General features: G+C 35.5%; 1 protein-coding gene and 1 pseudogene across 2 annotated transcripts in view; one reads left to right on the forward strand and one right to left on the reverse strand.

Moving 5' to 3' along the window:
• LOC150018845 (glutamate receptor 4) overlaps positions 1–23,142 on the reverse strand; it is a 430,718-nt gene that overhangs the window by 347,572 nt on the left and 60,004 nt on the right. The gene's annotated exons all lie outside the window — the stretch shown is intronic.
• LOC150018847 (dicarboxylate carrier SLC25A8 pseudogene) lies at positions 17,386–18,353 on the forward strand (annotated as a pseudogene).

A 23,142-nucleotide genomic window follows, 5' to 3' on the forward strand; every position in this document is an offset into this window, starting at 1 on the left:
TATGCAAGTTATTTTTATTCAGTTGTAATAACCTATATTCAATAGCAGATATGCAAAGAGAAATGTTCACCTCCTTCTACTTCTGCTCCTTGAGAAAATTTGCTCCTTGAGAATTTCTTTTCTCTAGGAGTAATGAGGTATTTGAACATTTCTGTGGCTTCTAAAACATCTTCGTTTGAGCTGAACCATACTGCTTATGCTTCAGGGCCCAGAAAAAACATCACTACTCATTCAAAGTTCACTTAGAATGTCACCCTGTTTTATAAATTTTTTTCCATTTTTGTCATTTAAATCTGTTGTCCTCTGTGGTCAGTGTCCTTTTTACATGCTTCTCTCTATATATTTGCACAATGCTAGTGCAGTCTTTAGTCAAATGTCTCTTTTCATCTTATAAAAGTAAAGACTCTTGAAGAAGGGTTGTATCTGACTCATTTGGTAGCCACATCAGCCAGTACAATGTGTAGCAGATGCACTGTATAACAAGGTGAACTATTCCGGAGTCCCGAATTCTGGGGAGAGGTTTTCTGCACACAGAAAGTAGTAGGCTAGGGGATAGGATACTTAAACTCTAAATTGAACTGTTGTGGGAAGGTCATGTATGGCAGCTGGAAGATTTAGGTGGCATGGGAGTCACAGGACCAGGAAGGAGAGCGCCAAAAAGGAAGCAGCTTGTGCAGGGCCAGATTGGTGCAGAGGGAGAGATTTCTAGCAGCTGTCCTGTGAGACTAAGGTAAAATATGCCTAAGGCACAAATCCTCTATCATCTTTCCATTAAAACTTTAATTAAAATAAGAATTGCTATAATTTATATCTTAATACAAATACCATATGATTTCATTTATGTGTGGAATTAAAAAAAAAGAATAGTACCCAGAAATAAATCTAACTAAAGACGTAAAAGACCTGTACTTGAAACACTATAGAACACTGAAGAAATTGAGGAAGATACAAATAAATGTAAGCATATAATGTGTTCATGGGTTGAAAGAATTAACATAATTAAAATGTCTATACTACCAAAACAATCTATAGATTCAACACAATTCCTATTAAAATACCAATGACACACTTCATTGATCTAGAACAAAACTCCAAAAATTTATAAGTAACCCAAAAGACCCTGAATAGCCTCAGCAATTTTGAGAAAGAAGAATAAACTTGGAAGGATCACAATACCTGATATCAAACTACACTATGAGGCCACTATAATCAAAACAACCTGGTATAAGACACATAGATCAATGGAACAGAATAGAGAGCCCAGAAGTAAACCCATGTCTCTATGGTCAATTAATATTTGACAAAAGGGGCATGAGCATACAATGGAGTAAAAACAGTCTTTTCAATAAATGGTGTTGGGAGAACTGGACTGGTACATGCAAAAGAAATGAAACTAGAGCACCAACTTACATCGCACACCAGAATAAACTCAAAATGGATAAAAGATTTAAACATAAGTCATGATACCATAAAAAGTCTTAGTGAATAACATAGGCAGCAAAATTTAAGATATCCCATATAGCAATATTTTTGCTGATATATCTCCTAGGGCAAGGGAAATAAAGGAAAAAATAAACAAATGGAACTGCATCAACTTAAAAAGTTTATGCATGGCTAAAAAATACATCAACAAAATGAAAAAGATACCAACTCTATGGGAGAATATATTTGTAATGATACATCAGACAAGGATTTAATCTCCAAAATATATAAAGAACTCATATGACTCAACACCAGAAAGACAAGCAATTCAATTAAAACACGAGAAAGAACCTGAATAGACACTTCTCCAAGGAGGACATACAGATGGCCCATAGACATATAAGAAGATGCTCAACATTACTAGCCATCAGAGAGATGCAAATTAAAGCCACAATGCGATATCACCTCATAACTGCCAGAACAGCTACCATTAATAAATCAACAAACAGCAAGTGCTGGTGAAGATGTGGAGAAAAGGGAACCCTAGAGCACTGTTGGTGGAATGCAGACTGGTACAGCCACTGTGGAAAACAGTATGGGATTTCTTAAAAAACTAAAAAATGGAACTGCTTTTTGATCCAGAAATGCCAAATCACCAATTCAAAACAACCTATGCACCCCTATGTTCATAGCAGCACTATTGACAATAGCCAAGTGCTGGAAACTGCCAAAGTGCCCATCAGTGTATGAGTGGGTCCAAAAACTGTGGTCGTCGTCGTCGGCAGCCGTCCGTCTCGAGAGACGATGGTGTAGCTTCTTAAGAGTCCATCTGCACCGCCGAGAATGGCTGTGCAGTCCGACTCGGGAGTGACATGGTATCTGTCTCCTCCCGTGTTGAATCGATATCTTGCGATGACGCTGAAGCTACAGAGCCTGGGCAGGGTAATATGGAGGGTCTGCTGTTGCCCATGCAGCAGACCCCCCCTCTCTTCGCAGCTGAAGGGTCCAAGGGAAAGACGGAGTCGATACAGCTTGGGTTCAGGTGCGCCGCAGGAGTTGCCGGTGTTGATCACAACATCAAACCGCCTTAGGGACTCCGGCTCCGGATTTTCTGTCGGGGTTTACTCCCTTAGCCTTTCCCCTGAAGAGGTATGCCGCAAGGCAGCGGAGGTTTTTTGGAGTCAGAGTTTTCCTTCTCTGATGTACCCTGACTGGAAGATCGAACCAGCGACACTTAGCTCGCAGGCCGACGCTCAATCCACTGAGCTAAACCAGAAAAACTGTGGTACATTTACACAATGGAATACTATGCAGCAGAAAGAAATAAGGAACCCCTACCTTTTGCAACAGCATGGATGGAGCTGGAGAATGTTATGCTAAGTGAAATAAGCCAGTTGGTTGAAGACAACTACCATATGATCTCACTTACAAGAGGAATCTAATGAACATAATAAACTAATGATCAAAATAGAACCAGAGACATGGAAACATGAAACAAACTGACAGTGACCAGAGGGGAGGGGTAAAGGGGATAATGGTGGAAAGAAGGGGAAGGAACTAGTCAAAGAAAATGCATGATGACCCACGAACATGGACAACAGTGTGGGGATTGACTGCGGAAGCAGGTGGTGGGATGGGTGGAGGAAGGCAAAGAGTGAAAATTGGGACAACTGTAATAGAATAACAATATAATAAAAATGCCTTGGAAACAAAAAACAAAACAAAAAGAGATACAGAGAACAAGCTGAAGGTTGCCAAAAGGCTTGCAAGTCAAGGTGATTTGCAAAATTAAAAATAAAATAAAATAAAACAAATACCTAAAAAATAATCAAATAAAAATATTTTATTCTAATTTTGACCAAATTTGTAATAAGTTTACTACTCTAACTCTATTAATATAAACGTTGGAACCATAAATTTAATTTCAAAGACACAAATTAAAAACAATTTAGATTAATTTTGAAAAAGATATAAATTGGTAACATACTGTGGAGAGTAACACATACAGGGTTATATATGAACTTACTGTATGTCTACTGAACTAGTAAAGTATTTTCTTCTGTAGAGCTATTCAAAATTAGTTAATTCCTGTCCTCTACTCATGTCAAACCTTTATGCTACTATAATTAAATTCATAATATTAAACTTTATTTTTGCTACTTATTTTTAACTTCACAAATATGGCATTATCATATGAAAAAGAATGCTAAAGTCCACTTTTACCATCACCCACAGACCCAGTTCTTTCCCTACAAGTAACTATTGCCAGTTCAGGTATACATTTACTGACTTCTTATGTGCTTACACACACACACACACACACACACACACACACAATGTGTAGAATTCTTAATTTGTTTTTTTTTGTAGCTACTTTTATAAATGTTATATAATTTATTTTTTCTACAAACTAAAAGATACTTCTATTGAGTCAAATTGTGTTATAGTGTTACAGTGTATAAGTATGAAATAATTTATTGAGTCATTTCTGATGAAAGGGCATTTGGCTTATTTCTGTATTTTCTCTAACACAAACAATTCTGCACTAAAATACTGAAACTGCCTTCTGTGTACTTATGCAGGTATTTTTCTACAATAGACATCAAGAGCTGGCTTCTAGGGAATATGCTTGCAGTTTTAATTATGTTATTTACTACCAAATTTATTTAAATGGTGGCTGTAACAATTTTGATAACCATCAGTATTTTAAACACTTACCTACTCACTCTTATTCATTCCAATATTTAATATGGTTGTAATACACCACAATTAAAAATTGTTTTATTTATTAACATATCCCTTATGCCATGTATATTTTACTTGGTACACTGGTGTTCATTAAATACTTGTTGAATAAACTAATAGATTTATATATGTGGGAAGGTTAGTGTCAGAGAATCAACTTCTATAGATAGTATTTTTAAAAAATATTTATTTATTTATTTGTTTGTTTATTTATTTATTTTTAGAGAGAGGGGAAAGGAGAAAGAGAGGGAGAGAAACACCACTGTGTGGTTGCCTCTCACTCGCGTTTACAACTGGGGACCTGACGTGCAACCTAGTCATGTGCCCTGACTGGGATTCGAACCAGCGACACTTGGTTCGCAGGCCGATGCTCAATCCACTGAGCCACAGCAGCCAGGGTTTATAGATAATATTTTGCATTGTATTTATATCCTTTAAGTCATAATAGTTAGCCAAGAAACAACTACAATTATTTAAAATATCTGAAATATGCCCATATTCTATATTTCTCATTTTTTAAGTTGTATAATTGAAGTAATATAAAGATCATAGTATGTAAATTCTCAGACTTGACAAAAACTGTAGCCACAAAATATTTAAAAATAGTTTTGGATTCTGAAAAAATATAAAATATAGTCCATGGTAAATAAACTATTCTTACCAACTACTGTAAGCAATTGCACATTAGAAAGACATAGATTTACTGAATTCAAGCTTATAGGAAACCCTGAAACTAACTGGATAATGACTCTAATTTTCTATCTAGATCATCATAAATCGTAGTTTAAAAAAACAGTTCAAAGATAAAAATTGAATCCTTATTGGGGCAAAATATGACATGAGATAGACTTTTTAAGGATCAAATTACGTTACTTCAAAATTTTATATTAAAAATTAACCAATAAAGGAACTCTAAAAATTAATTAAATTTACTGGTCAATAAACTAACTGTGATGTGAATCCTAAATACTGAAAGTACTATTTCTTAACCATGCCAAAAGGCTGGTGGCTCAAGTAATTACACTTTTATGGAATTCAAAATGTGCAGAAGACTTAAGTTAAGAAAATTTTGGTTCACAAATATTCACAACAATTTTCTGTTTTTCATATACATAAATTCAGATAGCTTTTTGCAAAGACAGCATCAGCACAAGGGGAAGCAATTATTCTTGGGAATTTGCTCCATATTGCCATCAACTCGTACCTAAATACTTAAAAGTAAAAACTAACTCAAAACCTTTGCCATTAATTGACTAACTTTCCTGAGTTTCAGCTATAATGAAAAGCTTGAAAAGAACATGAACCGTCTGCCTGTCAGCTACTGTAAGAACATATCCCCCAAGGAGCTCTTTCAGTACTTGAAAAATGGTCTCCAGGCACAGATTTCCTTTTTTACATAGGCACTTATATCTTCAATTCTTTACAAGTCTCTGAGGATTAAGAAGGGGAGGTTAATACTTTCATTGGCAAAATGGTGGCCTAGTGTCACTGAGGTTTTGATTTTACAACCTAACTCATTCCTGATCAGCATTTGTTTTATTTTTCATGGAGGAAAAGATTTCTTTTATATTACCAGAGAGTGATCTTAAAGTAACGTTCCATTTTCTTTGTGCAATAACCCTTTTTTAAACTTGGAAAGTAGGTTTTCCTGTTAATGAACATTTTAAATTCTTAATAGTAATAACTATGGTAATTCAATTTATACAGGCATCCTATCTTAATGGAAATGCCAGGGTAATTGAGTTTACTGCTTATCCAGAGAATTTCAAATTTTCTGGCATATTAAAGCCATGTCATCCAACTACACAAAAATTCATAATTTTTGTTCCTGACATAATTATAATATAGCCTATATTTGGCCACATTGTTACTCTATCTTCAGAGGTTGTCTACTCTGCCCTTTTTCTTTAAATAATAGTATAAAAATTATGAAAGGCAGATGGGTTTCTAAGTCACCTAGTAGCTATTATGTTATACAGATGTGAACTTGACTACTGGAATAAACTTAAAAGCCACTTGTGACTTCTGGCCAAGATGGATGTCTAGACAGACACGCTATATCTCCCTCCACAAATAGAAGGAATACAACTACCTCAAAACTAGAGACAACCAGAAGTTCCAGAAAATCAAGCTGCATGGAAGTCCAACAAACAAAGATTTAAAGAAGAAATACTCATCCAGACATGTCAGAGGGGCGAAGCTGGGATGAAGAGGACGCAGTGTGGTGAAGGCAGCAGTGGCGGCAGTAGAAGGTTGACGGAGATTGCAGTCACACATTTTAAAATGTAGGGAGGGACACCTGGGGAACACTCCCAGCACCAGAACAGAGCGCACAGTTCATGGTTATAGCACCGGGGAAAATAAAGCCTCATTGCTTCTGACTCTGCAAACCAGTGGGGGTTGAGGCAGAGGAAGAAATTGCCAGTCTCTCAGTAGAGTCCGCTACTTTAAAGGGCCCCCATTGTCCTAGAACGTCCTCACACCCACCCACCCTGGAACAACCACCAGGACAACAGCTAGAGAGGTGCCAGTCCCATATGGAAGTGAAAGAAGTGCCTGGAAAAGGCACAAGTGCTGAGCAAGTGGCATTGTTCTCTCTCAGACTCCTCCCCTACATACGGTGCCACAACGTGGTGAAATGGGTCACCCATACTGATGCATACCTAAGGATCCTCCCCTTACAATGTAACAGTTGTGACAGCTCTACCTAAGACACAGAGGCAAACAAACACAGAATCCTGTCAAGATGAGGAGCTCGAGAAGTATGGCTCCATAGGGGGAACGGATCAAGGTCCCAGTGGGAGAGCTAACCAATGAGGAGACAGCCAACCTAACAGATGAAGAGATAGCCAACTTAACATGTGCAGAGTTCAAAACACTGGTGATAAAGATGCTCACAGACTTGACAGATATGCTTAAGTATAGCAAATGCATAAAGGAAGAAGTGAAGGCTATGCTAAATGAAACAAAGAAAAATCCACACAAAATTAATGGTGAAGGGAAGAAAACTGGGTTCAAATCAATGACTTGGAACATAAGGAAGAGAAAAGCAGTCAACCAGTACAGAATGAGAAAACAAGAATTGAAAAAAATGAGGAGAGGCTTAGGAACCTCTGGGACAACTTTAAACATACCACCATTCGAATCATAGGCGTGCCAGAAGGAGAAGAGGAAGAGTAAGAAATTGAAAGCTTATGTGAAAAAATAATGAAGGAAAACTTCCCAAATTTGGTGAAGGAAATAAACATACAAGTCCAGGAAACACAGAGAGTCCCAAACAAGCTAGACCCAAGGAGGACCACACCAAGACACATTATAATTAAAATGCCAAAGGTTAAAGATAAAGAGAGAATCTTAAAAGCAGCGAGAGAAAAACAGAGAGTTACCTACAAAGGGGTGCATATAAGACTGTCAGCTGGGTTCTCAAGAGACACTTTGCAGGCAAGAAGGGACTGGCAAGAAGTATTCAATGTGATGAAAAGCAGGGACCTACAACACAGATTACTCTATCCAGCAAAACTATCATTTAGAATGGAGGGGCAGATAAAGTGCTTCCCAGACAAGGTAAAGCCAAAGCAGTTCATCATTACCAAGCCATTATTATTTGAAATGTTGAAAAAAAAAAGATCAAAACTATGAACATTAAAATGACAACAAACTCACAACTATCAACAACTAAATCTAAAAAATAAAAAGAAAACCCAACTAAGCAAATCAGAATAGGAACAGAATTTTAGATATGGTGATAATTTGGAGGGTTATCAGTTGCGAGGGAAAATGGGGGAGAAATGGAGAAATGGTGCAGGGATTAAGAAGCATAGTTCGTTGGTACAAAATGGACAGGGGGAAGTTAGGAATAATATAGGAAAGAGTGAAGCCAAAGAACTTATATGCACAACCCATGGATATGAACTAAAGTGGGTGGGATTGCTGGAGGGGAGGGGTTACTGGGCAGAAGGGAGCAAAGGGAAAAAAATTGGTACTACTGTAACAACATAATCAATAAAATACACTTAAAAAAAACAAACAAAACCCCACCATGTCCTCTTCATGCACTCACACACACAGCATCTACTTTGTTAAACTCATCCCAATCCACCATAACTAAAATTAACTGTAAAATTAATTTATTTGCCTGGTAAAATGTTAATATAGCATGAAATATACAGGTTATCAAATGTGTGCACATTTCATAAACATGATTATAGTAAGTTGGTAGAATATTTCACCATTAAATAAAATAAATACATATTTAAAATGCTATCTACCTATTTCCACATTTATTCTCCATGGTTTAGGTGCCTTTCAGGTAAGTGACCTATTATACTGCAAATACAAAATAGAACTTAAAACTGATTACATATATAGATGGTTGTTAAAGATAGCTGTCTTTAAATCACTGTAAATTAAAAAACAATCCTGAAATATTAAAATCCAGTAACAGTAAAAAGATATGTTTTTTATTTAATATTTTTGCCTTTAAAATGATATTCAACTGACTGATAATTTGATGTGGATAACTTTAAGAAATAATATTATCTGTGACAAAATTTCTGAATATATTAATAAATACTTTTTGTGCATGTGTTTTAAATATTTTATCTTTAGTTAATTAAATACATGTTAATTAAGTGTCCAAACTTTATTTTAAAGTAAAATGGAGAACTTACAAATACATGCAGTACAGTTATTTCATGTGAGATGAAGGTGGAAAAAAATAAGAGTGGTAAAGTATGAGCTGCCACTAGTCATAATTAATAAAATCCCCAGTGAATGTATAAAAGCTCTTTCCAAGTCTTACCAAAATTAGGAGTAAAGGGCAAAACTGCTTTTATTTATACAGAATAAAATGTTCATCTTTGCATCAATTTAAAAGGGGTTCTTTCTGATTTTGAATTTTCCCAACTTTAATGCAAAGGTCAGTGAATTTATTTAGGTTTTTATATCCTATTTATGCTTTTATAGTTTTTTGTTAATGTCACTTACTGTTATTTCCAAGTGAGTTTGCTATAAGGAGTCAGACACCTAGTGTTAGCCTCTATGGTTTCAGCACCCAGGACAGCCCTACTTTTAGTTAACTTATTCTTCGTTTCTATTTTCAACAAACTTATGTGGTAGGGGCAATAGAGGCAAGTGCAATACGGTGAGATAGGTAATATGATCAGTTGCATTGAGGTCATGGGAACATGTAGGTAGGATCCTAATCTTGATGTGATGTGGCACGGAGGGCTTCCTTAAAAAAATAAAGTTGAGTCCTGAAGATTAGTGGCAGGTAAACAGGAAATATTTGGAGAAAAAGTGGAGTGTTCTTGGCATAAAAAAGCATGCACATAGATTGTATAAAAGAATATAGTATCAAGCAAGTGAGTTATAATGACTAAAACATTGGTGGATGGAGGTAAATGGTATGCAGTAAGGCAGGAGAGTTGAGTTGGAATCACATGGGACAGAGGTTTTCAGCCATATTCAGAAAATTAGTTATTCTAAATACAAAGGAGATAGGTTAGAATGATTTAATCAGGGAAGTAAATAATCTGACTTTCAATTAAGAAAGTTAACTTGGCTATAAGAAAATGCACAATTTACTCTAAAAATAAAATGTTGAATGAATGCTGGCATTTATTTATTTATTTTTAAAATTCATTTTTATTGTTTTTCTATTACAGTTGTCCCACTTTTTCCCCCATTGCTCCCCCTGACCCAGCCCACCCCTTCTCCCCCAATCAATCCCCACCTCATTGTATGTGTCATTGGGTTATTTATACTAGTTCCTTTACTAAACCCTGCCCTTACTTACCTCCCTTCTCTCCCTTCCCCCCTCTTCACTGGTAACTGTTATTCTGTTCCTTGTTTAGATGCCTCTGGTGAAATTCTGCCCTTTTTTGTGTTGTTCATTAGTTTACTGTATTATGTGATATCAAATGGTTATTTGTTTTTCATTGCCTGGCTTATTTCGCTAAGCATAATTCTCTCTAGTTCCATTCATGTTATTGCAAATGGCAGGAGTTCCTTCTTTCTTTCTGCTACATAGTATTCCATTGTGTAAATGTACCAGAGTTTTTTAATCCACTCATCTATAGAAGGGGACTTAGGCTGTTTCCAGCACTTGGCCATTGTAAATAGCGCTGTTATGAACATAGAGGTGCATAAATTCTTTTGAATTGGGGTTTCAGAATTTTTCAGGTATAATCCTAGCAGTGGAATTGCTGGTCCAAAAGGCAGTTCCATTTTTAGTTTTTTGAAGAAATTGCATACTGTTTTCCATAGTGGCTGCACCAGTCTGCATTCTCACCAGCAGGGCACTAGGGTTCCTGTTTCTCCACATCCTCGCCAGCACTTGTTGTTTGTTGATTGGTTGAAAATGGCCTTCTGACTGGTGTAAAGTGGTATTTCATTGTGGTTTTTATTTGCATCTCTGATGGCTAGTGATGTTGAGCATTCTTTCATATGCCTATGGACCCTCTGTATGTCTTCCTTGGAGAAGTGTTTGCTTAGGTCTTTTGCCCTTTTTTAATTGGGCTGTCTTTCTTCTTGGTGTTAAGACATGTAAGTTCTTTATATATTTTGTAGATCAATCACTTGTTTGAGGTATCATTGGCAAGCATGCTTTCCCATACGTTTGTTTCCTTTTCATATAACTGATGTCTTCTTTTGCTGAGCAGAAACTCTTTAGTTTGATGTAGACCCATTTGTTTATTCTTTCCTTTATTCCTCTTGTCTTAGGAGATATATAGGTGAAACTATTGCTATGTGGGATATCTAAAAATTTCCTATGTTTTCCTCTAGGACTTTTGTGGTGTCACGGCTTACATTTAAGTCTTTGATCCATCTTGAGTTTATTCTGGTGTACGGTGAAAGTTGGTGGTCTAGTTTCATTTTTTTTGCACACCCCTCTCCAGTTCTCCCAGCATGATTATTGAAGAAGTTCTTCTCACTCCATTTTATGTTCCTTCCCCCTTTGTCGAATATTAGTTGACCATATAGACTGGGGTTTATTTCTGGCTCTCTATTCTGCTCTATTGATCTATATGTCTGTTCTTATTTCAATACCAGGCTGTTTTGATAACAGTTGCTTTGTAGTATAGTTTGATGTCAGGTATTGTAATTCCTCCTGCTGTGTTCTTCTGTCTCAAGATTGCTGTGGCTATTTGGGATCTTTTTTGGTTCCATGTAAAGTTTTGAAGTATTTCTTCTAGGTTTGTGAAATATGTCATTGGCATTTTAATAGGGATCGCATTGAAGCTATAAATTGCTTTGGGTAGTATGGACATTTTAATGATGTTGATTCCTCCCATCCATGAACATGGTATATGCTTCCATTTATTTGTTTCTTTCTTAATTTCTTTCTTCGGTGTTATGTAGTTTTTCGAGTACCGGTCTTTTATCTCTTTGGTTAAGTTTATTCCTAAGTACTTTGTTTTTCTTGTTGCTATAGTAAATGGGAATTTTTTTCTAGTTCCTTATTCTGATTTTTTATTTTTGGTGTACAGAAATGCCTTCCATTTCTGAATATTGACTTTGTACCCCGGTATTTTGCCAAATTCACTTATTATGTCGAGTAGATTTTTAGTGGCGTCTATAGGGTTTTCTATGTACACTATCATGTCATCTGCAAATAATGACAGTTATACTTCCTCTTCTCAATTTGGATGCCTTTTATTTCTTTTGCTTTTCTTATTTCTGTGGTTAGAACTTCCAACACTATGTTGAACTGTAGTGGAGAGAGTGGGCATCCTTGTTTTGTTCCTGATCTCAGGGGGAGTGCTTTCAGTTTTTGTCCATTGAGTATGATGTTGGCTTCAGGTTTCTTGTATATGGCCTTTATTATGTTGAAGTATGCTCTTTCTATTCCCATTTTGCTGAGAGTTTTCATCAAAAATAGGTGCTGTACTTTATCAAATGTTTTTTCAGCATCTATTGATATGATCATGTGATTTTTGTTTTTCATTTTTTTCATGTGGTGTATTATTTTTATTGATTTGTGAATATTAAACCATCCTTTCATTCATGGGATAAATCTCACTTGTTGGGGTGTTTGATCTTTTTAATATGTTGCTGGATTAGGTTTGCCAATATTTTGTTGAGAATTTTAGCACCTATGTTCATCAGTGATATTGGTCTGTAGTTTTTTTTCTTTGTTGTGTCTTGACGTGGTTTTGGAATTAGAATAATACTGCGTCATAGAAAGAGTTTGGGAGTCTTTCCTCTTCTTGGGATTTTTGGAATAGTTTGAGAAGGGTAGGCTTTAGTTTTTCCCTAAATGTTTTGTAAAATTTGCCTGTGAAGCCATCTGGTCCAGGGCTTTTTTGTGCTGGGAGTTTTTTCATTATGCTTCAATTTCACTCTTTGTTATCAGTCTGTTAAGGCTTTCTGCTTCTTCTTGTTCAGTTTTGGAAGATTATATGTTTCTAGAAATTTGTCCATCAAGTTTCTTGATGTACAGTTGTTTGTAGTAATTTCTTACGGTCCTTTGTCTTTCTGTGATATCAATTGTGAGTTCTCCTCTTTCATTTTTGATTTTGTTTATTTTGGTCCTTTCTCTTATTTTCTTGATGAGCCTGGTTAAAGGCTTGTCAATTTTGTTTATTTTTACAAAGAACCTGCTTCTACTTTTGTTTAACTTTTAAATTATTTGTTTAGTCTCTATGTGATTTAATTCTGCTCTGTTCTTGATGATTTCCTTCCTTCTGCTAGCTCTGTGATTTGTTTGTTGTTGTTCTTCTAGTTCTTGTAACCGAAGGATTATATTTTTTTATTTGAGATTCTTCTATCCTTTTTAGGTAGGCTTGTATTGCTATGAACTTTCCTCTCAGGACTGCTTTTGCTGTGTCCCATAGGTTTTGGGCTGTTGGGTGCTCATTATCATTAGTTTCCAGAAACTTCTTGATTTCTTCCTTGATGTCATTGTTAACCCATTCATTATTTAATAGGATGTTATTCATTATCTATGAATTTGAATGTGTTTGAGTGTTTTCTTTGAGGCTGATTTATAGTTTCAAGGTATTGTGATCTGAGAAGATGCTTGATATAATTTCAATTTTCTTGAATTTGTTGAGGCTTGTTTTGTGTCCTACTTTGTGGTCTATTTGAAAATGTTCTATGTGCACTTGAAAAGAATGTATATTTTGCTTCTTTGGGGTGAAAAGTTCTATACATATCAATTAAGTCCATTTGTTTCGTCTCACGTTGTGCTGCAGTTCTCTTAAACCCTCTTTATTCTTTTTCAATGTTTTTTCATTTTGTTGCATTTACTGGGGATTTTTTTCTACGTTTTCCTCTAACTCACTGATTCAATCCTCTGTTTGGTTTACCTGCTTTTGATTGTTTCTATTGGTTTTGCAGTTCAGAAGTTGTATTCTTCATGTTTTTCCTGGTTCTTATTGATAGTTTCTACGTCCTTTTTTATGCTTTTGTAGTTCTCATTAAGTTCCTTGTAGATTCCCTTGAGTTCTTTGTAGTTTCCCTGGAGATTTTTGTAGTTCCCCTGGAGTTTGTTTTAGTTTTCTCTGAGTTTGTCAAGTTCATTGAGTTTCCTCATTACCATTCTTTTGAATTCCATGTCTGATAGTTTGCTTACCTCTGCTTCACCCAGCACTCTTTCTGGGGATTCCTCTTTTCCTTTCATTGGGAGGTTGTTTCTGTGTCTCCCCATTTTGGATGCCTCTTTTTGTTTTTGTTTCTTAGATTTGTCTTCTTTGATCTCCCATCTTCGTGGTATGAGATTCTCTATAGGAGAACTGGGGGATTCAGTGGTGTAGTCTCTTTGACCTCCTGAGCTTGATGCTCTTAGGATGCTCTTTATGCTTTTTGTTTAAGCTTCTGGTTGCATTTCAGTTACTCTTGGTTGAAACTTCCCTCTGGCTAGTTGATTGAGAGTCACTCTTCCCACCACGTCTTGAGTTCTGATGCAAACCAAAAATCATTGTGACTTGTAGAAGTAAGGAACATGAAGGGCTTGAGTGTGAGTACCTTGATTAATTCCAGAGACTGTCATTCCTTAGTGGGATGGCTCCTTCAGATCTCACTTCTGACACAATGTCATGCTAACCTCAGCTACAAGCCCACAGTTGAAGCGGTACAGAACATGAGCTCAGCCACGGCGCAGAGCAGATAACCAGATCTCCACCCCTCTATCTCTTGAATGCTGGTATTTAATAGCATACTTCACAGATGTGTGCATTTGAAAAAAATGATAAAAAATATAAGAATAAAAAGCACATATTTTAGATAGTTAAAGTAATAAAATTGGCAAAAGTAATTTCACTTTCCTAATAATTCTTTAATTAATTATATTTTATTTCTTAAAGTACTCCTAGGTGAACTAACTTGGTGATGGCTGCATCTCTGGGTTAAAATAACAGGCATTAATGCAGTAAAATAAAATTATACCCAATTATTTCACTTTGAAGAAGCCATTATCATTGGCACTATAGATTGACATTGAACTCTGCACTGAAAAGTTGTTCTCAATTTTATGTTTAAAGTTGGATTTTAGCATTAGAAAGTGCCCTTCAGTTTGTATTATATTTATAGTAAACCAAATACAGTAATAGTAAAACAAACATTTTCTTTGGTAATTAACTTCATTTTCCAATAATATAAAGAACTTCTTCTTTTCCTTAGCTTTGAAGTCAAATGGGTAACAATGAATATGCTTTTTAAAGATGTAACTACTGAGAATACTGACTTGATGCTCTCATAACAGTTAGCCCAGTCTGTGTACAGTGGGCAATAAATGGCTGTCTTTTGAATAAGGGCAAAATTTATAATTATTGAATTTATTTTAATTGTATACACACCTGAATGACAAAAGAATTGTAACTGATCAGTAATTGCATTTTTAATAACTCTAAGGCATTCTATTTACACTAATTTAAAATTCTATTTTGTGCTACTTTATACTAAATGTCAGTTTTGAATAATATATATCCTCCAGGGCCAAAGGTTTAAATTCCAGTTAAAGTAATTAAGCTGTCTAACTCCAGAGGTAAAGAAATAAACTACAGCAGTATATCTTGACATGTGTTGGTAAATGAACACAGTTATCTGAACCACCTGATGTTCGCCTTAGAAAGCAAAATTCTAAACCCCATTAAAGGCCTTCTGTGGTGTGTGAGGTCTGAGGATGTACATTTTTAACAGAGCCCCTCAATAACAATTGTAATAATGGAATAGAACTTTACTAATGTTAATAAATATTTTAAAGAATAGGTTACATTAGAATTGTTATCTTGTCTAACTTTTCTTCCCCTAATATGATGATATTGACTATATGATTAATTCCAGAATTATTTAAGTCCTTAATCTGAACTTCATTTGATCTATTATAAAAGTCAAATATAAAATCTCTTTTGACTATCTCCTCTCTATGGTGCTTTAAATTCCTCATTCTTCCCCAAGCCATTTCTGGGTCTATTTTGATAAGAAGGCATGGTAGATATAAAAATGATTCCACAAAGATGTTTTCATTTTGATCTCTGGAACCTGTAAATATGTTATCTTACAGCACAAAAGGTATCTTGCAACAATGATTATGATTTTGAGATAAGGAGATTATTTTGTATTAGTCAGGCAGGCTTAATCTAATTGTACGAATCCATAAAGCAAAAGATCTTTAGCTAGAGACATGGTCAGAGAGGGAGACATGACTATGCAAGGAAGACACAAAGAGATGCATTGCTGCTGATTCTGAATCTAGAAGAAGGGACCAGGAGCTGAGGAACGCGTGTGTTCTCTAGAAGCTGGAAAAGGCAGGAAAACAGGTCCTCCTCTAGGGCTGCCAAAAATGGATGAAACCCTGTTGAAATACTTATTTTTAGCTCAGTAATACCCCTTATCAGTCTTCTTATAAGATAAGAAATTTGTGCCGTCTTAAGCCACTAAATTTGTGATAACTTGTCATGGCAGAAATAATAAACAAATATAGAGAACATTGGCTTTGATCCCACCTGTGTTTGGTTGTTTAGAACACAAGTACTGATATGACTTTAACTGTCATGAAAAAAAGATGTTCTACTTATTACCAATTCAACTTTTAAAATGTTATCTAAGGTTATTAGAGATTTATCATAAATACATTAATGTAAGAAACACACAAAGGCACCTAGAACTGAAGATTTAATCACCAAAATTATGTTTGTTCCATACACTGTTAACTGCTGAGAAATTGAAATATTTTAATAGATGTAGAACTAATCAAAAGTATAACTAGATCACTTGCCTTAGCTTTGGTGGTCTTAACCACTCACTTCCACTTTCTGTGTACAGCATTTCTCATCTGGAAGATCATTATGCAGAGCCTCCATCTTTAGGTGCTCTAATTAAAATGTGACAATGCACTCGAAGGCAAAATATGAACTTTAAAATATTCTAAAAATGTGATATATTTTTAAATATTACAGTAAATTGTCCATGGGAATTAAGTTATCGTAAAATAAATCAGTGTAAACACAACAGGATTATGTGCATGGTATACTTGAATACAAAGGCACAATACACCTTAAGGTTCTTGGTCTCCTTCCAGAATCTAGAAGTAATGTAAATTTTTTGTGGAGGTTGTCTTAAATTTGTATTATGCCTTATATTTACCATCCCCATCTCATTTTAAGGGAAGAGAGGTGATTGTTTGAGAGTCTGCAGGGTGAGTTTAAACAATTCTCCCATTGGGTATAGAAAAAATAGACATCTATTTAAAATACATAAAACAGGTGTACTCAACTATATTCAGAAGCCCGTGGAAACAACTTTGCAAAATGTACATCTTGGATCCCACTTAAGAAAGTTCTTTAAGAATGATTAGACTGACAATACAAAATCAAGTGGTATATAAAAACATTGTGACACATAATATTTACTCACAAACTTAGTACATCCCTACTATGAACTGGCATTCTGCTGGGTTCCTGACCTACAAAACAACATATGTCATATACATGTGTGTAAAGTCTCTGATCTCCAAGTTTGATGAGGGAATAGAGTTGGGGAGGCCAATAAGTGATCCATGAAGCACACACATTGTGATTAGTCTTGTGACAGATGACCGAAATGTTCTTTTTGAGGAAGAGCAGCTCATCTTATGAAAGACAGTATAAGATTTTATTTGTCTAAAAGTGTAGGTAAAGTATTCCACGCAGGAAGGATAGCACGAATAAAGGCACGGATGTGTGAGTGCACGCCCTGTATGGCTGAGTTTAAAAAGGAAAATGACCCTGACCCTTCCTCAATTTTTTTTCATCTCCTGGGAAGTAGCAGGAAATCAGCATCATGGTTGTGTTTAAGGCCACAGAGGTGCCCCCTACTGCCACTGTGAAGTTCGTGGGGACTGGCACAGCTGCCCGCATTGCAGATCTCATCTTTCCCCTGGATACCGCTAAAACCCGCCTGCAGATCCAAGGAGAAAGGCAGGGGGCATGCGAGCTTCAGCCAGTGTACAGCACCATCCCAGCCTTGGTGCACAAATACTGTGCTCGCAGCCTCTACAACTGGCTGTTTGCCAGTCTGCAGGGCCAGAGGAGCTTCATCTTTGTCCAAGTCAGCCTCTACGACTCTGTCAAGCAATTCTACACCAAGGGCTCTGAGCACTGAGCATGTCGACATCGGGAGCCGCCTCCTAGCAGGCAGCACCACCGATGCCTTGGCTGTGGCTGTGGCTGTGGCTCAGGCCCCTGATGTGGTAACTGTCTGGTTCCAGGCTCAGGCCTAGGCTGGAGGTAGCCAGAGATACCAAAGCACTGTTGATGCCTACTTGAAGAACACTGCCTGAGAGGAAGGGTTCTGGGGACTTTGGAAAGGGACCTCGCTCAGTATTGTTCATAATGCTATTGTCCACTGTGCTGAGCTGGTGCCCTATGACCTCATCGAGGATGCCCTCCTAAAGGCCAGCCTCATGACAGATGACCTTTCTTGTCACTTCACTCTGCCTTTGGGGCAGGCTTCTGCACCACATCATTGCCTCCCCAGTGGACGTAGTCAAGTTGAGATATGTGAACTCTTCCCTCGGCCAGTACAGCAGCACTGGCCACTCTGCCCCCATCATGCTCCAGAACGAGGGTCCCTGAGCCTTCTACAAAGGGTTAATGCCCTTCTTTCTCCTTTTGGGTTCCTGGAACATTGTGATGTTCGTCACTTATGAGCAGCTGAAACAGGCCATCGTGGCTTCCTGCACTTCCCAGGAGGCTCCCTTTTGAGCCTCTCCTGCTACCAACCTGACTACCTCTGGCTTGGCTTCGGCTACAGCCAGGCCTTGCTTCACTTTTCCTCCTTTCCTCCTTCCCTTCCCTTTCCTTCCCTCACACCTCACCCCTTCTGTTCCCATTTCTACCACCTCCCTTTCCCACATTCTCGCCTCTCTTCCCTACCTCATCTCCCTATTGCCTTTCAGTCCTGGTGGAGTTGACCCCAGTTGACGCTGTGGGAGCCCTGATACCAGCCAGGATCCCAAGCCTCTCAGTCACTTGAAAAATTCAACCCAAGTCTTCAAGATTCTGTCTCCAAGGCTAGAGAGCACATTGCTCATAAAAAAGCTCAACTTAAAAAAAAAAAGTTTGTTTAAAGTATTACTGACAGAAAGGACAGAGTGAATAAAGGTACATTGATGTGCCTGCATGTCCTGTATGGGTGAGTTTAAAGAGGAAAATGAAATAATTTTGAAAGCAATGGTATGGTAAACAAACTATTTCTGTGTATAGATACATATGTATGACACTTTATATATGTCATGTTATATGTATAAGACTATATATATATTACATATAATATTATTATTGTACATATAAAGTTAGATATTTAACTGGCATGGAGAGTAGATTGAGGTCCAAAGTGATTAGTGTAAAGCAAGAGTGGAAGTGGGGAGACAGAATAAGAGAGGACCTATAAGGGTATCACAATGACGATCAGGTTTTGGTGGCTGACTAAATGAGCAAGTGTGGCAGATGTTATAAAAGTGAGTACAAGTTTTTTTATATATGTGACTAAAATATACAAACTCTAAGAGAAACAGCAAATGATAGAAGGTAAATTTTTTTGGACTTTGTGGTGCCTGGGTCCTCTAGTTAACAATGTCCAGCAAAAGGTTGGAAACATGAAAGAAACTCCAGGAAAGATTTTTGGATTAGGAGTCTTATTTGCCTTTTAAATCACATTGGTTAGCATAGATGTACACACAAAAGATAAAAAATTGATCGAAGTGATGGATATAACTTGTTAATATACATTTTATGGGAGCTATAGTGCTACCAAAGTTATTTTATGAACTAATTTTTTATTCAAAAATTATAACACATTTTGGGAAGACCCTGAGAAAACTAGAATACGGTAGAACTCAAAAGACTGTTAGTTATTCTTTAATATTTAAAAAATTTTAAAGGATTACTTGTATAATTCAAAATAGTAAAAACCAAACAAACAAAAACAAGATGCCACTTCTTTCTAAGCTATTTTTCAAAACAGTCTTCTAGGATGAGAGGGATTAGGACCATCTTTGATAACTTCCTCTTCATTTCCACTCTACAGCACTTTGATTTCTATGCTTTCACCGCCTTTTCCAGTTACCAACACTGCTTATCACCATAGTGGTTTATATCATACTCTCTAATATGCATTAAATCCAGAGAAAATAAATATTGGGTATTTCTATAAGTGGTACTTTACCATTTCCTTTGCTGAGAGCAAGAGAAATCCAGCACAAGGTACATAGTTGCTTGGGCTTTTTAAAATTAAAAATATTAAGAAGTTGGATTACCTTTTCTATGGTATGTATATTTGAAGTAGCTATGAATATGTGCAGTTAGTTTATATGGCTTTGAAAGTATCTGCTCTATTGCTAGAGAAGCTCGTTGTAGGAACCACATCATGCCTTTTGTTTCATGTTTCCACATGAGGAAATGAAGAGACTAAATGACTCTGAGACCATGTATTTCAATACACAGTGGAGAAAGCACCTAACTGATTTAGGGAGGTGCTTAAGAACTTGAAAGTTTAAGCATGATTAAAGAATTAAGAGTTATTTTGAAGTAAAAACAAATGAGAAAATTAAATGATATTTATTGTAAGGCAAAGAGATGGTCAGTTTAAGAAGTTAAAAACAACAATGAAAATGAAAGTGTAATTTAAGTAAGGGAACCACAGTGTTTATTAAGCTATTCTTTTCTTAATAACTAATTCAAAAATTTTGGAGAAACAACACATACCAAAATAATTCTTTTCAGTAATGTAATTATACAGTTAGAATAATATTAAAAAAAATAGCGGCAAATATTTATTGAGCACTTCCTTTAAGCTACACACTGTTGCAGTTAGATATATGCATTATCTCATATCAAAAAAATAAAAATTAGGTTTTTCAGTCAATTCAGAAGTCATAAAGGGATGCACTTATGTTATTATCTACATGGCTGACTCTTTGATAAAATATAGTTTATTTCTTGTTATCTTACCCATTCCCTGCTCCTAGTTTTCCATAGAGAGTAAAAAAAAAAAAAAAACAAAAACAAAAGCCAAAAAACCAACAACTATAAACATTTAGAGAAATATATTTTTGCAATAACATGGGACCTGGTACATAATTGATATGCAACAAATATTATTTAAATGGACTAGTGAAAAATAAGATACAATAAATTAAAAAATAAATTTATTTTTGATATTTAAATTTAACTAAAATGATTTCTTTCATTTTTTCCTCCTTTATAAGCAAGAGACAATGATTATTAATACATTGTCATTAATATCTACATTAAAAAAACCTTTCAGGGCATGGTTCAAAATTACTCAATACACAGCCTCACCTATTAATAGCTACTACTTTGTCTCTATACAGAAAAACATTAAAATCATATATACAAATTGGACTAGCACTTGGTTGATGAATAACTGCATTTCATTTGGCTGATCACTAGTTGTTATTCCTTGTCCAGCTGCATTCTATGACCAGAATCCTTATTAGCCAACAGCAGCCATACATTACATACCTGCATGCAAGTAAGCATAAATGTTCCTTCAAAATTGGCATGGAGACAGAATTTGTGCTACTTTCCTTCTGTGGAAATGTTTTATCAACATTAAATTTATTGTAGTAAGTGTCTCACAAATAGGTATGATCTGTTAACATATTCTTAATTTTGTATGAATACTCATGGGGTCATTTTGACATAAAATTTTCCTCAAAGTGGGGTTTTTAAATTCCAGTGAGAATTGAGATATTAGCAGTATGTTATATATTTTATTCTGGCTCTATTAAACACATGAAGTCATAGTTTTGTTTATATATAATACTTGTCCAAATCATGTCACACCTGTGCTTTCTACTTTCTGGGCTCTTTCTGTTTCCAGTTGCCAACATCTCATACTATGCCCTGGCTACTTGCAGGGCCCCACCAAGTCTGCCATCTGTCCTATTCTTCATAACCAATCTTATCTCTTTGATAGACTAATAGTTAAAAACCTGGAATCAGAGCCAGCATATTTGGTCCAAATCTTGGCTCTGCCATTTAATATTTCAAAAATTTTAAAATTATTAAAATTTCAAAAAGGTCTCATTAGGACAAGTTATTGAACACTCAGAGAGGCTCACTTTTTTATGTCAAATGGGAATAAAAATATCTCATAAGATGGTTTTGAGTCTTAAGTTTATGTGTGTAAAGCACTTAAAATGATGCTTGGTACACAGTAAGAATCATCTAGTTTTTAGTTATTATTATTTCAGATAAGTATTCAGATAAATAATTCATAAGAACATACTATACCTATTTACATGTATAAAATACAACAGTCAATTATTTATTTCTTAAGCTAAAGGAACACATTTTTAGAAAAGTTCATGAGTCACAGGAGGCCAAGGGGCTTTCTTTTTTTTACCTACAGATTACAATATAAAGATTATACTGTATAATCACCTATTACTTCTAAGCCCATACTATAGTTATTGACCTTGTATTTAATGATACAACAAAAGTTAACTACAGCAAAGAATCTATTTGAAATACTGATGCATTAGAAATGAAAAACAGAAGTAGCCAAAAAATTATAATTCTGTAATAACACTGATATTACTATTTGATATTGAGAAAAAGATTAAGAAGCCAATTAACTTATATTATCATTTAACTCTCATAAAATTCAATGACAGAAAATTTCAAAAAGGTCTCTTTGTGAAAATCAGAGTATATTTTTTTCTCTTAGAAGTTACTAAAGTTAAAAATATTTTTCAATTGAATTATGGGTGAGCACTTTGTCATTACCCCAAATTAATTCCTGTAGAATTATCTCCCAAATTGTGCCAGTTTAAATTTGAATAAATTAATTGAAAGTGCTTCTTATAAATGCTTATCATTTTTTGTAATAGAATCAAATGTTTGGATCCTTGGGACATCATTAAAAAATGATTCAGCTGTGAGGTGCATATTTAAAAAAATTAAAATTAAGGTTATATTTCAACTGACAAAAATAATTATATCTGAGATTTTTTAACATCTTACTAATATAACCATTTGGTTCTGCAATAATTTATTTTCTGAAATGGCCAGAATAGTGATGTCTTTTACAGAGGGCTAATTGAAGCATACTAGTTTAACTAAATAAGAGTGTTAATTGGATGCTTTAGCAAGTTATTTTACAAACAAAAAAGACTACTGCTTTGGTCACATAAGAGAGTATGAGGTAATAATAGTGGCAATGTGCATCAAAACTAGAAAATACATATAATATAGCTAGAGCTCCTGGGAGACCTGGTCTATGATAACGGCCAAGAGGAGTTCTGCATGGTATGCCTCAAACCCAGGAGTGACCCCCTCTAAATAGAAAAGCCAAACGTGTATCCGAAATCCTGAATAAAAACTATTCTAAAGAAGACACAATCCAGAAGCCACAAGAACAATATTTCACAAACTTGACTATATAAAAAATATAAACTTCTAAAAAAATAGACATTTTAAAACATTGAAAGCCATATGACAGGATAGAATAAAATATTTGCATCAT

This window comes from Furipterus horrens, unplaced genomic scaffold, assembly GCF_987537825.1.
Source record: "Furipterus horrens unplaced genomic scaffold, mFurHor1.1.pri manual_scaffold_2, whole genome shotgun sequence".
Lineage (NCBI taxonomy): Eukaryota > Metazoa > Chordata > Mammalia > Chiroptera > Furipteridae > Furipterus > Furipterus horrens.